The following is a 3,755-nucleotide window of genomic DNA, read 5'->3' on the forward strand; positions in this document are numbered from 1 at the left end:
TGTTGCATCCCTTCCTTTTTTTTTCCTTTAAAATTCAGTTTAATTTTCTGGTTCGATCAGCGAATCTTTTTGTTTTTCCTCTTAGCGGAAACGAGATTGGGGGCAAAGCGTCGGGGCGCGCGTGCGGGGTGTGACGGGCGTCGGAGGAGAAAGAGGCATAATAGAATTTGGAGTGCTGAGAATGACGGATGCGATCATACTAGCACTAACGCACCGAATCCCATCAGAACTCTGAAGTTAAGCGTGCTTGGGCGAGAGTAGTACTAGGATGGGTGACCCTCTGGGAAGTCCTCGTGTTGCATCTCTTTTTTTTTCCTTTAAAATTCGTTTTAATTTTGCCGATTCGATCGGCGAATCTTTTTGTTTTTTCTCTTGGCGGAAACGAGAAAGGAGGCAAGGCGCAGGGGCGCGCGTGCGGGGTGTGACGGGCGGCGGAGGAGAAAGAGGCATAATAGAATTTGGAGTGCTAGGAATGACTGATGCGATCATACCAGCACTAACACACCGGATCCTATCAAAACTCCGAAGTTAAGCGTGCTTGGGCGAGAGTAGTACTAGGATGGGTGACCATCTGGGAAGTCCTCGTGTTGCATCCCTTCCTTTTTTTTTGTCCTTTAAAATTCGGTTTAATTTTGCTGGTTAGATCGACGAATCTTTTTGTTTTTTCTCTTACCGGGATGAAGAAAAGGGGCAAGGCGCAGCGGCGCGCGTGCGGGGTATGACGGGCGGCGGAGGAGAAAGAAGCATAATAGAATTTGGAGTGCTGCGAATGACCTATGTGATCATACCATCACTAACCCACCGGATCCCATCGGAACTCTGAAGTTAATCGTGCTTGGGCGAGAGTAGTACTAGGATGGGTGACCCCCTGGGAAGTCCTCGTGTTGCGTCCCTTCCTTTTTATTTCCTTTAAAATTCGGTTTAATTTTGCCGGTTCGATCGACGAATTTTTTCGTTTTTTCTCTTGGCGAAAACGAGAAAGGGGGCAAGGCGCAGGGGCGCGCGTGCGGGGTGTGACGGGCGGCGGAGGAGAAAGAGGCATAATAGAATTTGGAGTGCTGAGAATGACGGATGCGATTATACCAACACTAACACACCGGATCCCATCGGAACTCCTAAGTTAAGCGTGCTTGGGCGAGAGTTGTACTAGGATGGGTGACCCCCTAGGAAGTCCTCGTGTTGCTTCCCTTTCTTTTTTTTTCCTTTAAAATTCAGTTTAGTTTTGCCGGTTCTATCGACGAATCTTTTTATTTTTCCTCTTGGCGGAAACGAGAAAGGGGGCAAGTTGCAGGGGCGCGCGTGCGGGGTGTGACGGGTGCGGATGTGACGGACGGCGCAAGAGAAAAAGGCTTAATAGAATTTGGAGTGCTGGGAATTACGAATGCGATCATACCAGCACTAACGCACCGGATCCCATTGGAAATACGAAGTTAAGCGTGCTTGGGCGAGAGTAGTACTAGGATGGGTGACCCCCTGGGAAGTGCTTGTGTTGCATCCCTTTCTTTTTTTTTTCCTTTAAAATTCAGTTTAATTTTGCCGGTTCGAACGACGAATCTTTTTGTTTTTCCTCTTGGCGGAAACAAAAAAGAGGGCAAGGCGCCGCGGTGCGCGTGCGGGGTGTGACGGGCGGCGGAGGAGAAAAAGGCATTATAGAATTTGGAGTGCTCGGAATGACGGATGTGATCATACCAGCACTAACGCACCGGATCCCATCAGAACTCCGATGTTAAGCGTGCTTGGGGGGGAGTAGTACTAGGATGGGTGACCCCCTCAGAAGTCCTCGTGTTGCATCCCTTCCTTTTTTTTTCTTTAAAATTTGATTTAATTTTGCCGGTTCGATCGGCGAATCTATTTGGTTTTCCTCTTGGCGAAAACGAGAAAGGGGGCATGGCGCAGCGGCGCGCGTGCGGGGTGTGACGGGAGGCGTAGGAGAAAGAGGCATAATAGAATTTGGAGTGCTGGAAATGAAGGATGCGATCATACCTGCACTAACCCACCGGATCCCATCGGAACTCTGAATTTAATCGTGCTTCGGCGAGTGTAGTACAAGGATGGGTGACCCCCTGGGAAGTCCTCTTGTTGCATCCCTTTCTTTTTTTTTCCTTTAAAATTCAGTTTAATTTTGCCGGTTCGATCGGCGAATTTTTCGTTTTTCCTCTTGGCGGAAACGAGAAAGGGGGCAAGGCGCAGGGGCGCTCGTGCGGGGTGTGACGGACGCCGGAGGAGAAAGAGGCATAATAGAATTTGGAGTACTGAGAATGACGGATGGGATTATACCAACACTAACACACCGGATCCCATCGGAACTCCTAAGTTATGCGTGCTTGGGCGAGAGTTGTACTAGGATGGGTGACCCCCTAGGAAGTCCTCGTGTTGCTTCCCTTTCTTTTTTTTTTGCTTTAAAATTCAGTTTAGTTTTGCCGGTTCTATCGACGAATCTTTTTATTTTTCCTCTTGGCGGAAACGAGAAAGGGGGCAAGGCACAGGGGCGCGCGTGCGGGGTGTGACGGGCGGCGGAGGAGAAAGAGGCATAATAGAATTTGGAGTGCTGGGAATGACGGATGCGATCATTCCAGCACTAACGCACCGGATCCCATCAGAAATTCGAAGTTAAGCGTGCTTGGGAGAGAGTAGTACTAGGATGGGTGACCCCCTGGGAACTCCTCGTGTTGCATCCCTTCCTTTTTTTTTGTCCTTTAAAATTCGGTTTAATTTTGCCGGTTAGATCGACGAATCTTTTTGTTTTTTCTCTTAGCGGAAAGAAGAAAGGGGGCGTGGCGTGGAGGCCCGCGTGCGGGATGTGACGGGCGGCGCAGGAGAAAGAGGCATAATAGAATTTGGAGTGCTGAGAACGACGGATGCGATCATACCAGCACTAACGCATCGGATCCCATCAGAACTCCAAAGTTAAGCGTGCTCGGGGGAGAGTAGTACTAGGATGGGTGACCCCTTGGGAAGTCCTCATGTTCCATCCCTTCATTTTTTTTCCCTTTAAAATACAGTTTAATTTTGTCGGTTCGATCGGCGAATCTTTTTGTTTTTCCTCTTGGCGGAAACAAGAAAGAGGGCGAGGCGCGGAGGCCCGCGTGCAGGGTGTGACGGGCGGCGGAGGAGAAAAAGGCATAATAGAATTTGGACTGTTCGGAATGACGGATGCGATCATACCAGCACTAACGCACCGGATCCCATCAGAACTCAGAAGTTAAGCGTGCTTGGGCGGGAATAGTACTAGGATTGGTGACCCCCTGGGAAGTCCTCGTGTTGCATCCCTTCCTTTTTTTTCCTTTAAAATTCAGTTTGATTTTGCCGGTTCGATGGGCGAATCTTTCTGTTTTTCCTCTTTGCAGAAACGAGAAATGGGGCGGGCGCGGAGGCCCGCGTGCAGGGTGTAACGGGCGGCGCAGGAGAAAGAGGCTTAATAGAATTTGGAGTGCTGAGAATGACGGGTCCGATCATACCAGCACTAACACACCGGATCCCATCAGAAATCTGAAGTTAAGCGTGCTTGGGCGAGAGTAGTACTAGGATGGGTGACCCCTTGGGAAGTCCTCGTGTTGCATCCCTTCCTTTTTTTTTCCTTTAAAATTCAGTTTAATTTTGCCGGTTCGATCGGCGAATCTTTTTGTTTTTCCTCTTGGCATAAACGAGAAAGGGGACAAGGCGCAGGGGTGCGCGTGCGGGGTGTGACGGGCGGCGGAGGAGAAAGAGGCATAATAGAATTTGGAGTGCTGGAAATGACGGATGTGATCATACCA

At 49.6% G+C, this 3,755-nt stretch overlaps 10 non-coding genes and 2 pseudogenes across 10 annotated transcripts; all 12 read left to right on the plus strand.

Moving 5' to 3' along the window:
- The first annotated feature begins 186 nt into the window (after positions 1–186).
- On the plus strand, positions 187–305 carry LOC124891946. The gene has a single exon (XR_007049966.1). It is a non-coding gene; the product is annotated as a 5S ribosomal RNA (ribosomal RNA).
- Positions 306–477: 172 nt separating this feature from the next.
- On the plus strand, positions 478–596 carry LOC124891935. The gene has a single exon (XR_007049958.1). It is a non-coding gene; the product is annotated as a 5S ribosomal RNA (ribosomal RNA).
- A 178-nt stretch (positions 597–774) lies between these two features.
- Positions 775–893, plus strand: LOC124891941. Its single transcript, XR_007049963.1, has one exon. It is a non-coding gene; the product is annotated as a 5S ribosomal RNA (ribosomal RNA).
- A 176-nt stretch (positions 894–1,069) lies between these two features.
- On the plus strand, positions 1,070–1,188 carry LOC124891939. Its single transcript, XR_007049962.1, has one exon. It is a non-coding gene; the product is annotated as a 5S ribosomal RNA (ribosomal RNA).
- Positions 1,189–1,379: 191 nt separating this feature from the next.
- On the plus strand, positions 1,380–1,498 carry LOC124891937. Its single transcript, XR_007049960.1, has one exon. It is a non-coding gene; the product is annotated as a 5S ribosomal RNA (ribosomal RNA).
- Positions 1,499–1,675: 177 nt separating this feature from the next.
- Positions 1,676–1,794, plus strand: LOC124891948. Its single transcript, XR_007049968.1, has one exon. It is a non-coding gene; the product is annotated as a 5S ribosomal RNA (ribosomal RNA).
- Positions 1,795–1,969: 175 nt separating this feature from the next.
- Positions 1,970–2,088, plus strand: LOC124891944 (annotated as a pseudogene).
- Positions 2,089–2,263: 175 nt separating this feature from the next.
- On the plus strand, positions 2,264–2,382 carry LOC124891942 (annotated as a pseudogene).
- A 177-nt stretch (positions 2,383–2,559) lies between these two features.
- LOC124891936 lies at positions 2,560–2,678 on the plus strand. Its single transcript, XR_007049959.1, has one exon. It is a non-coding gene; the product is annotated as a 5S ribosomal RNA (ribosomal RNA).
- Positions 2,679–2,856: 178 nt separating this feature from the next.
- Positions 2,857–2,975, plus strand: LOC124891938. The gene has a single exon (XR_007049961.1). It is a non-coding gene; the product is annotated as a 5S ribosomal RNA (ribosomal RNA).
- Positions 2,976–3,151: 176 nt separating this feature from the next.
- Positions 3,152–3,270, plus strand: LOC124891945. The gene has a single exon (XR_007049965.1). It is a non-coding gene; the product is annotated as a 5S ribosomal RNA (ribosomal RNA).
- A 174-nt stretch (positions 3,271–3,444) lies between these two features.
- On the plus strand, positions 3,445–3,563 carry LOC124891947. Its single transcript, XR_007049967.1, has one exon. It is a non-coding gene; the product is annotated as a 5S ribosomal RNA (ribosomal RNA).
- The last annotated feature ends 192 nt before the right edge of the window (positions 3,564–3,755 follow it).

The sequence above is a fragment of the Capsicum annuum genome, unplaced genomic scaffold, assembly GCF_002878395.1.
Source record: "Capsicum annuum cultivar UCD-10X-F1 unplaced genomic scaffold, UCD10Xv1.1 ctg42580, whole genome shotgun sequence".
In the NCBI taxonomy this organism is placed as follows: Eukaryota; Viridiplantae; Streptophyta; class Magnoliopsida; order Solanales; family Solanaceae; genus Capsicum; species Capsicum annuum.